Source organism: Rhinatrema bivittatum, chromosome 6 (genome assembly GCF_901001135.1).
Source record: "Rhinatrema bivittatum chromosome 6, aRhiBiv1.1, whole genome shotgun sequence".
NCBI classification, from domain to species: Eukaryota; Metazoa; Chordata; class Amphibia; order Gymnophiona; family Rhinatrematidae; genus Rhinatrema; species Rhinatrema bivittatum.
Genome location: NC_042620.1, coordinates 313,333,142 through 313,344,967, shown reverse-complemented (window position 1 = coordinate 313,344,967; position 11,826 = coordinate 313,333,142).

The window sequence follows — 11,826 nt, the reverse complement described above, 5'->3', positions numbered from 1 at the left end:
AATGTGCCTGGGTAAAATGGATCGACTGAAAACTGCCTTTAGAGTGGTTAAAAGTATGCACGAATCTCCAGTGCGCATACTGTTAGCGTGCCCGTGAGCATGGTCAGGAAAGAGCACACATACAATTGATTTACAAATGCAATCAGTCTATTCTGCACTCCTCCTTTTCCCTGCTGCCTCCCCGTCCCCACCACTTGCACAAAAGACAGGTACACAGTACACTGGAGCTCTTTGCACATGCACGTGTTCATTTTCAAAGACCAGTTTCTGTTTGAAAATGTTGCAGAAAGTACGTGTGATAAAAGCGCCTGAGTAGGCTGCGATGGGGATGTTTTCATGACAGCGTCCATAAGTTTGCTGGCAAATATGCACATAAGTTACACCAACTTTCAAAGCAGATGTACACATGCAAGCCAGCTTTGAAAATTATCCCAACAAAACGACGCTCACACAATTCCACCTGCTATTTTGGTGCATGTAGTTTTGCAGAGTGAATTCACATGCGTACCTTTTTAAAAAAAACGTTGTGAGGGTAACTTTCAAAGTGATGCGCGTGCACATGCACGCATGTTATAAAATCAGCTACTCGTGCACATATGCGCGCAATTCTATACTGGCACTCGCATGTGTGCGTGAATGCTGTCTGGAGTGCGTACGTGGGTGGAATTTTAGAAGGTATGCATGGCGATGCAATTGGCCTTTTTCCCAGTTCACTCCAGTAAAGAAGAGGACTTCCTAAACCCGCTAGCTAACTTGCCTCCCCTTTCACCCTATTACACCCGACCCTTAAAATCCTGCTAACTAGTGGGCTTTTAAGTGACTTACACGCTGTCCACAGCCAAAGTAAAGTTACGTGGTAGGGTACCCCAGCACGCACATAAAGTGTGCGTAAAAGTTATATGCGCTATTGTCATTGGGGAAATCAGGAATGCCCATGCCCTGCGCAGACCATGTCCCTTTTTCACAAAAAAATTTTTTTTATCTGCGTACCAGGAGATACGCACGTGGCTGCTGGCCTTTTAAAATCCACACATCCAAATGACGCGTGTGTCTGCCGGCTTGGCCGCGTGCAAGCCTTTGAAAATCTACCTCTAAGTGCACAAGTCCCAACCCTGCCCAAACTCCACTCCCTGGAACACCTCTCTCCTATCTGCATAAAAGCACTATCTCTCTCTGTGCACTTCTCTAAAGGACCATTTGGGTGTGCATTTCAGCTGCATAAGCCCTTTTGAAAGGTATTCTCCCTATGCACTCAAAATCTGAAACCAATAACACAGGAACAACGTGGCTCTGCTGTGAACTCTAATCTCACAAGTACTCAAGCTGCAACGTACGCTAGGTACATTTTCCCTTCATCTAATCCAATAATATGTATCCCTTGTCACTCACTAAATTGCTAAAGCTGTAATCCAAATGTGGGTCATGGTGAAATGTGGCCTTCATTTTAACTTTCAAAAGCATGAGCATCATTTGATTCTGTGATGTTTTAAAAATCCTGAGACCAGAAAGGCACGTCCACAGCCCTCAAAAGCCAAACCAGTTAAGAATCACCAACTTAACCATCAAAAAGTCTGCCAACCAGCCGGTGCCTATTCCTGAGTTCTAAAACAAATATGCACTTTGTAGAGCTTTTTTGTGTTCAGATAATTAAAGCCAGTGGCTCAGGATTTCGGTTTCTTCTCTCTCTTTCTTCCCAACTGATCTTTGACCTCCTGGAAAATGATCAGAGAACAGTAGGGACCTTCCTGGTCAGTTATCCATTTCTGTTAAGGGAGGCTTGGGATGGTGGGTCTGTGCTAAGCTCTTAATTAATGATTTAAGATTTCTTTTTCTTTTCAGGGCGCAGAGCAAGCCACCAGGAAAGGAGTCATTTCTTTCTTGGATGGGAGCTGAAGAGTGTATACATTTCAAACATAACAATCAAACTCTGAAATAGCTAGGGGGGGTGGGGAGTCGAGATGGTGGGCAAGCGTTTGCTGAGTCTGAGCCCCAGGTGTGATCACTTCTTAATGGCAGGATGGTTAAGCATAAAGGAAGGCACCAAGGTTTTTCAGCAGGAGTCATCACCTCTTGTGGGACCTATGGGCTCCTTTGTCGCCCATGTCCCACAACTTGTGCCTTTAACGGGTGTGGTCAGAGGGAGGATTTCAGGAGTGTTGCCGCTTCACCGGGGGCCTCCCCCTCCTAATCCGTAGAATGAGAGATCGGGTAAGCTTCATGCCTGCCCGGCCAAGATAATATGGCGCCAGGCTCGCTAATGCAAGCCTGGCTGGTGTCATGCAGGGGGGAGGGGAGCCTCGAGGTGGCTGGCCGGCCCCCGGGCTCCTCGTGCTTCCCGCTGCTCTTGGATTGGTGGTTCTTTTGAACCACATAGTGGTGGGAGCCGATTGGCTCCTGTGGTGTCTAGTTGGGAGTGGGGAGAAGGAGTTGGAAGAGAGACTACCTGATTCATCGGGTCTGTCTCTCTTCTTGGCCTGGCATCTGGCGCTGCATGCCTCGTAATTCTGTCGGCGGGGGGCTTTTATCCTTGGTTTAATTCCTGGTAGGTTTCTGTGAGCAGGTGCGGCAGTGGTTCGAGTCAGCGGCAAATCGGGGTGGCAATGGCGTCAGAGATAGCTGCGATGGCGTCAGGAGAGATGGAGGGTGCAGTGCCAGAGGAGCGCCGTGGCAATTCAGGAGTGGAGGCAGTCGGCCTGGCGGTGAGTCCTGGGGGGAGCACAGTTAGGGAGAGGGTTGCTCATTCCAGGGTGCAGGGGGGGGGGGGCCAGGCTGCAGTGACTGGAAAAAAGGGGGGCTCTCACAAGGCCTCTGCTGGCTCACTCGGTTGGGTCCCTCCCCTTCTCCTTCCCCTCGTGCTGTCAGCAGCCGGCAGCTTCGGTCTCATGCATACGGAGCCGTCCGGTGCTGTAATAGGCAGAGCTGCAGCAGCTGATGCTGTGCTGCCTTCTACGGCACCTAGGCCCAGCACTGGGCCGGTTACCGGGGTGGAACTAGCTGGGGACATTTCTGTTAGGGAGGGGGTGGAGCTAGTAGTTGGGCCCCCCTTGTGGGGCCCACTACATGGACTTCCTTAGGTTCCCCCAGGGTGGGTGCTTCTGGGGCCCAGGGGATGAATCCAGCGGCCAATCCAGCTGCTGAGTGGTGGAATGCTGGCAGGGGTACAGGACTGGGCTGGGGCCCAGGGGACAGCTGGGGTCCGTATTTTCCTGCATGGTCACTCTTGGTATGGGGGTCCATCCGGTTGGTTCCCCGCTCCTTCGATCCCTCCCTCGGGTGTCAGGTCGGGTCCTTGGAGGGGTGCTCAGGCCCTGTCCCCTTCTGGTGGGGGGCCACAGGGTTGGCCTTACTTTTTTGAGGGGTCTCGGGCGAGTCCGTATGGTTTCGGGTCTGCTGGTCCTGTGGCTGCTGCTGCTTCTTTGTCTCCACAGGTTCCTCAGGAAGACGAGCTGGCTGACAGTCCAGGACCTTCGCGCCGGGAGGAGTGGCGCAATGATCTGATCGCTGCGGCTACCAACATCCCCGGACCTGCGGGTCCATCGTCTTGCATGAGTGGTCCAGTCAATGGGCAAAGTGTATCTGGTTCCAGCTCTTGTTGCATCCAGCAGCACCAGTAGTCCGAATGGTGAGATAGCGGTGGCAGGCGGGGGTGGTAGTGAGTCGGTTGTCAGTGCAAGTGGGGCACCTACTGCTTCACCAGATGTGGTTCTGGAGCCCGCGGTTGCCAGTTTGGAGGCTCCTAAGAAGCGTGCTAAGTTGCGGCGCAAGAAGAAGCGTTCCTGTTCCAGCTCTTCTGCTTCTTCCTCTTCATCCCGGACTCGTCTGGGACTTCGGAGCGGGGTGAGGGTCCGCGGGGGGGGGGGGGGGAGATCGGCAGTAAGCCTCTTGACAGGGGGGCTCCTGCGCTCGTTAGTCTATCAGAATTGTGGGAGGATGTTCCAAAATCCCTCCATCGTAAGATCAGGCAGCGGAAGTACATAGATATCTTCACGCTGCTTGAGGGCCATCGGGGGAAGAGGAGAGAGAAGAAAAGTTGGCGTGGGGGAGATAGGCCGCAAAGTGGGGATCGACGGGTGGCATGCAATGTGCTTAAATGGATACGCCCGTGCCTTCGGCTGGCCAGTGTGGTGGGTCATTGTGACCCTATGCCGTATGAGCCGTTACTAGCGTATGCTGATGCCATTTTGGATGCCAGTCAGGTGTACGAGGAATGGTCATGGCTCAATTATGATGAGCGCTTCCGCGACTTAATGGAGGAGAATAAGTACATGACTTGGGGAACTCGAGATGTGGCCTGTGGTTGACCCAGATGAGTTATAAATCGGGGTCTACTGCGTCCTCTGAAGCAGGGAGGGCCTCCAGTGCATCTGGAGTGCAGTCCTTTCGGTTCAGGGCGGGCTCTGCGGGTGGCGGTCGAGCGGGGGTCGCATTCCCTGATGTATGTTGGAAGTTCAATCGCACAGCATGCAATTTTCCCAATTGCAAGTTCAAGCACGCATATGCCAGTGGGGACAGGGTCACCCCTCCTCCAAGCGTCCAAAGCGAGTGGGCGGTGGGACCAGTGGTGGGGTCGTCCCTAAGAACCCCCCTAAGTGAAATTTGAGGGTAGCTCCTATCTCTGTCCGTTTGGATGCTATGCTGTCATGGTTGGGTAGGTACCCAAAAGTGGGGGTTGCTAATCTTTTGCGGGATGGTTTTGCACGTGGTTTTCGTATCCCTTTTGAGGGACTGGTGGGGGTGGGTGAGAGTCAAAACTGTCCGTCGGTTCGTAAGTTGGCTCACGTGGTCAGGGACAAATTGCAAAGTGAAATTGCGTTGGGATGAATTGGGGGTCCGTTCCTAGATCCTCTGATGGCTGATATGGTTTTCTCCCCTTTAGCGGTGATACCCAAGAAGGATACGGGTACGTTCCGGCAGATTCACAACCTTTCCTTCCCAGAGGGTAAATCAGTAAATGATTACATCCCGGAAGGCCTCTGCACAGTGCGGTATGTGTCCTTCGAGATGTCGGTAGCGATGGTTCGTAGTTGTGGTGTGGGGGCCTTGATGGCTAAGGTGGACATAACGTCTGCCTTCAGGCTTCTCCCGATCCACCTCGACTGTTTTCCGCTGCTAGGTTTTCGCTTTCAGGAGGAATTTTACTTCGATAGGTGCCTACCTATGGGATGTTCCATTGCGTATTCCTATTTTGAAGCCTTTAGCTCTTTTGTCCATTGGGTGGTGGCTGAAAAAGCAGGAATAACTAGCTTGGTTCATTACCTGGATGACTTCCTGTTTGTGGGAAAGGCATCTTCGGCGACATGTGTGCAGTTATTGCAGTGTTTCCAGAGTACGGTGGCTGAATTCGGGATCCCCTTAGCTGCTGGCAAGACGGAGGGCCCCTGTACTTGTTTGGCCTTCCTGAGCATTGAGTTGCACTCTGTTGAGATGACATCACGGTTGCTTGCTGCCAAGGTAGCGGCATTACGGGATCTTGTATCCCAGGATGTGAGGGCTAAGAAGACGACACTGCGTCAGATGCAGTCGTTGGTGGGGGGGGGTCTTAACTTTGCGTGTCGCGTGATCCCTATGGCTAGGGTATTTATCCGTAGGTTGAGTCATAGTATGTCAGGATTGCGGAAAAGTGGACATCGGATTCGCATTACTTGGCGGCTACGTGAGGACCTGTTGATCTGAGACCGTTTTCTGGCTGAGTTCAATGGCTGCTTGTTGTGGCAAAGTGAGGCAGTATCTAATCACGACATTGAGCTCTATACCGATGCGGCTGGTTCGGCGGGTTTTGGTGCTTATTTTCGGGGCTCTTGGTGTGCCGCTGTCTGGCCTAAGGATTGGCAGGAGTCGGGTGCTACCAGGAACATTACCTTCTTGGAACTGTTCCCGATTGTGGTCTCAGTTGTCCTTTGGGGTTTGCGATTGCGAGACAGAAAGGTTGTCTTTTGGTGTGATAATCTGGGGGTGGAAGAGGTAATCAAAAAACGGGCTGCTAAGTGTATCCTGGTTTCAGATTTGCTACGCGAGTTTGTGCTGAGTTGCATGGGGTTGAATATAACTGTATGGGCCAGGCATGTCCCAGATGTGGTTAACTATATCGCTGATTCTCTTTCTCGTTGCAAGTGGACCTTGTTTCGGGAGCTCGCACCAGAAGCGGATCCTCAGGGAGCGTTGGTGCCGTCTTTCCTCTGGAGCTTCGGCACCCGAAAGCATGGCTGCTGTTCCGTACATCGCTAGCTCCGTCCACATGGAACTGCTATGTGAAGTCCACACACAAAGTGGTGTCCTTCTTGGCAAGTCAGGGTTGGCATTGGGGTCTGGTATCTGATGAGGTTTGTAGAACAGGCAAGAGGGTCGGGTGATTCCAGGTCGGCAGTGTATAGGCAGTTAGCGGGATTTTCCTTTTTTACGAGGGCCCATGGTTGGGGTTTCCCGGTGGGGAGGTTTCTAATCCGGCAGTTGATGGCATGTTGGGCTCGCGGTTCTCAAACGCCTGCCTATTACTCAGGATATCCTGTGTCAATTGTGGGATGTGCTGTCCAGGATTTGTGACAACGAGTTTGAGTGTTGTTTGTTTCAACTGGCCTTCATCTGGGCTTTTTTCGGTGCGTATCGCGTGAGTGAGTTGATGGCGCGGGCGACCACAGGGTCTGATGCATCTGGGCTTTTATTTAAGCATGTGCAAATTTGCGTGGAGTCAGTTGTTCTGTTTATTCATAAATCCAAGATGGATCAGTTGGGTAGAGGGGCTTCGGTGGTGCTTCATCCCGTACCGGGTTTGCGCACTTGCCCTGTAGTGAACGGCATCGCCTATGGATGTATTCACCCTGTGGGAGGGTGTTCATTTCCTGGTGCACCGGGATTTGAAGCCGCTGACTATCAGTTCGAGGCGGTATTGCGGGCTTGTTTGGCCGTGATGGAGTTAGGCTTTACAAGATTCGGGACTCACTTGTTTCGGATTGGGGCTGCCACCTCTGCGGCACTCTCCGGTCTCTCAGGCGGCGTGATCCAGCGTATCGGTAGGTCGAAGTCTGATGCTTTCACCAGGTACGTGCGCAAGGGGTCTCCGTAATAGCACAGGATATTAACATTTCTCTCCTTGCAGGTGCAGTTCCCCGCGAGCTAATCGTATGGATTGTGGGATACTCCTACCTGGCCTGAGCCTTTGCACATGCTCAAGAACGTCCTTACGGGAGAAATCTGGACTTTCTGGGATGTGGAATTTCCTTTTGATGGTTGGGGCAGCGGGGGATGTCTTGGGGGGAACTGTTGTGGTGTTTGCGACGGGGGTTGTATTGTCTCAGTCCTCCTGATATTTTGATTATTCACCTCGGGGGGGAATGATTGGGGAAAGATGTCTGGATGATGGTTCGTTGATATGGTGCGGAGAGATCTGACGTGGGTTTCTCTTCTACTGCCAACACAGTTCTCTGTTGGTCCGACATTATCCTGTGTCCTGCAGTGATCAAGCAAAAGATTTGGCATTGCTGTTGCGCTAAGGCCAATCAACAGATCGGTTCTTGGCTGACTTCGATTGGGGGGTTCCATATACGGCATGATTGGTCCTGGGAATTGGTGAAAGGTTTCTTCCAGGGGGATGGTGTCCATCTTTCTTTTATTGAGATGGATTTGTTCTTGAATTTGCTACAGGAGGCTGTGGAATGTATTCTCCGCGGGAGTCCAGGCCGCATCTTTGGGGGTCGCAGGTAATTCTTACTTGCGCCTGTGGCGGGTAGCCCAAGCCGATTGGTGGGGGGTTGTGCTGTGGTAACTGGTAGATGACCTGGCAAGGGGCAGGTTAGTGGTCCCTAGCCAAACAACTGGGTGCAGTTGTGGCTGGTACGGCTACTTGCTGGATGGTGGCGGGGGTCGATTTATTCGGCTCCTTGCTGGACGGTGACAGGGATCAATTTATTCGGCTCCTTGCTTAATGGCGACGGGAGTCGTGGGGATGTGATAAAGGTGAGCGCTTCATACAGACTGGGTTAGCCTGGGGAGCGCCCATCTGGCAGGCTGGGATAGCCTGGGTTTATACAATTTGCAAGCTGGGTTAGCCTGGGTTGCCCATCTTGCTAGCGTGCGGCGGATGGGTGTAAATGGGGGAAATTCAAGGTTATATGTGTATGGCTCAGGCTCCAGGGTGTTTAATAAAGCTGGGGCCTGTTGACTCCCAAATCTGTGTTTGCGTATTATGTGGTTGTAAAGGGGTGGGCTTGGGCAGAAGCGTCAGTCCTGGCTGCCCATATTATGCTGCATCTCACCAGGCAGCTGCATCGCATGGAGATGACGTGCAGCAGTTGCCGGCAGAGGAGCTTGCTGCTGCTGGAACTGTGAGTCCTGGAAGGGAAGCTCCCATGGATTCCCTCACTCCAGAACTGGACGTGTTTGCGGCTGGGTTGGTTCTGCAGGAAGTAAGCTCTACCATCCTAGAAGTCTGTGAAAGAGAGGATGATTTCCCTGTCTGGGACTAGTCTCTCTGCCTCCCGTTCCATCCTCAGTCCAATTTACCTTGGCTTCACTGCCTCAACCCTCCAGCCAGTGTGTCGCTGGGGGATGTGTGGGCTCCTGTATCTCATGGAGCTCTGCTTAACATGTTCAGTTTCCCAGTTATATGAGGTGGCATCAGATACAATATTTTTCAGGTTAAGACTCTGGAGATGTAACTAAGAAATGTGAAGAAAATATTCAATTTTTGAGAGCTTCCAACTCAAATTTAGTTGAGGACTTTCAAATGTTGTGTAACAGATTGTAGAGGCTATGGAAAATCAGATTAGGAGGATTTTTAAAATTAATTTTCCTCAATCTCCTATGATTTCTTCAATTGAAATGTTAAGAAAATATTTTTCAGATGTCTCAAAACATCCCTCTGAAGCTTTCCTTCCAATAGCCCGGACATGTTATCTTCCTAGGCGGAAAAGAAAGGCCTAGATGAGTGAAAGGGATAAGTCTAATATGGATAATCTTCAACAGTATGCATGTCTGGAATCTTTTGTGGAGCCTTCTTTCTACAGTGACATTGTTAGTCTCTTTTGTTTTGGAGATTGACTGAGACCGGGTTTTGAAGTCTTTCTTTCGGAACACAAATACAGAGTTCTACAATGCCATGATCAGGATCTTTCCTGATCCTTCCAGGCGGATTCAAGACAAGTGGGAAGCTTTTTTGGGACTTAAGCAAGCTGCTCTTGGATTGACAGCTGATTTTATTTCTTTTAAAGTGTCTAGTTAAAATGTCATGGAACTATATATTTTATGATCCAACTCGGCTTAAAAAATGTGTGGAATCGAGTGACCTCTAGGATTAGCAATGTACCAGTGGAGGGTACTGCTGACTAAATTTGTTGTGCTTGCCTGCTTGTTTTATATAGTTTTGTTTGATATTTTTCTCTTTTACTGTTTCTTCTTCCTTCCCTCTCTCCAATGTTGAAAACTTGATTCTCTTTCTATATAACAAAATATGTTTATATTTGAATTATTGTTTTTTTTTTCAATGAAAGGTTATTTCTGATTAATTTTTATTTCTTCTGTAAAATTCATTACACACTTGATAAAAATAAAAAAACCCCAAAAAACAACTTTGCAGGGAGAGCAGATTTGATTTTGTTTGAGATTACATTGTGCAGTTCCATGTCATCTGACACCACGATAGTCATTGTGCAATGATGCCAAGTAACTGCCTACAGCAGCTAGAGACAGAACGTAGCATGGGCTTTGCAGTTCATTTTCCTAAATATGATGGGAAATGTTCCCCCTAAGCTGTGCACACAGCTCATGAAACAAGTGCACACAGAAAGACATAGCATGCAAAAGAAAAGGAAAATAGAAAGGTGTTTCAAATTTGTACACGACACAGCCCATAAAAAAATTAGAGGTAAAACTGACTAAGGAGCTGATTTGCACTAAGCTGCTGAGGGACAAAGATAACTGTAACCAGCTATTTATAGCCAAATCTTTGGCCAAACATAACTGGCTAGGTTTTCGGATGATTTTTTTTGCCTGGCTGGGTTCAGGACAGCTCTTTGTGTGACTAAGGTTACATCCGAAATTTAGTTTAGCACTGAAAATCTGCGTTGACCGGCTAAGTCCGAAGACTGCCCCAGGAGCTGCTCCTTTTTGACTGGCCAAATTTGCTTTCCTTGTGAGTTTTAGTGGGTGGGCAGCGGGGAGAAGGTGGGGTGGATTTTTAAGAGCAAGTTTCTAATCGACTGGCTCCTGAAGCTAGCCGGTTAAACCTTTTGAAAACAGACCCAATGTGGGGGTTAAAAAAAGGGTATATAAGTCAAACTAAAAAACTGAGATATTAAGAACTGTACGTCACATACGCCAGGCTTTTAGTTTTACTAAATGGCTCACCAGCAGCGTAGTAGTTTCTTTGAAATTATCAATATGTCTGTTTCTATGCTTTGTTTTCATGCAGATCTACTGGGTCTCATTGCCCTCCATACATTAAAAGGTGTGGCTACATTAAGGATACCGCTCCCTGCAAAGTCTCACTCTTTCCCAGCTCAGTCTTTTGTTAAACTAAAGCAGGAACACAAAAAGACAGCATAGCCAGACAAGACCAAAAACCAAGTTAATTCCATTACAGAAAGGAGACCTAAGTTTCCACGGTAACTAACACTTCCCAAAAGGTGGATCTGAGGCTGCTAATTCCAGGGTACCATGTACATTCAATCAATTATTTATTGTTGCATGTCCAAAATAATTATTTTTGAATCTTCAAAACTGAGCTCCTCATGAAAATCAAGAATAATTGTCTTTTTAGAGCATAAACTTCCCAAAGTATCATTTTGCCAAGTGAAAACTGTTAAAATAAGGAATTGGATTCCTCTTAAAAACACCAAAAGGTGAACTAAAATGTAATCTGCAATGATAAAACTGTAAACCTGAGAGGCCAGAAGTCTGGATGGGGCTGAAGATAACGCCAAGAAGGCATGAAGGGGTTTTGACCCTCAGCCTTTCCCAGAATGCTGGAAACCCTCACAAATTGACATTGGAGGCTTGTACCATTATTTGCTGGTACATGTCTGCCTCAAAATTTAGCAACTCTTACAGGCCCAAGTTTCAACACAGACTATTAACATATATTGCACTCAAATAAAAGCTTAGAAAGACATCAAAGCAGACCAAATAAATCATTATAAACAGGGCTTCTGTTCTTAGGTGTTTATTTTCCAGTTAGAGGTTCTTTGAGAGTACAAAAAAAAAAATCAGGTAGTATTGTTAGGTACCTTTTCAGATTGAATTAAATACATAAATTTGTGCAAGTGAGGAGACATCTGCATGGAAAGGCATAAAAACCGAGAGGAAGGCCACGGCAGACAAAGGGGAGGGGGGGGGGGGGGGTGAAAGAATACCAGGAGAAGTGGTGTTTTTCCAGTATTTATCCAATAAAAACTTATTTTATTCTATTTTTTTGTATAGGGAAGTTTTATTGGTTAAAACTTAAAATCAGAAGTTCTAATTATAAAGCGATGTTTCAAGAAAGCTGTAGGTCATTAGGGACAGACTAAGCTAGTACTGATTTTAAATTCCCATCCTGCTGTAAAGGGTTTAAGTAAGTCAGACCATATATATATATATAATGAGATAAAACCAAGATGGCCTCAGCCTCTCCTTAATGACATTGAGTTGTCTGGTAAACTTACTATAGAGCAATTCAGGACAAGCATCAGATATGAACATCTGAAGCCTCTGCTACAGATTTCTTGGAACAGAGTTCGCTTGTGCAGTGCAGCAGCAGCAGCAGCAGCAGCAGGAGGAGGAGAAACTGTCCACTGTGCTGCTTGAAGGTGACAGAGTTGGAAAGAGGATTTGAGGATTTTTCAATTTATAAAAATC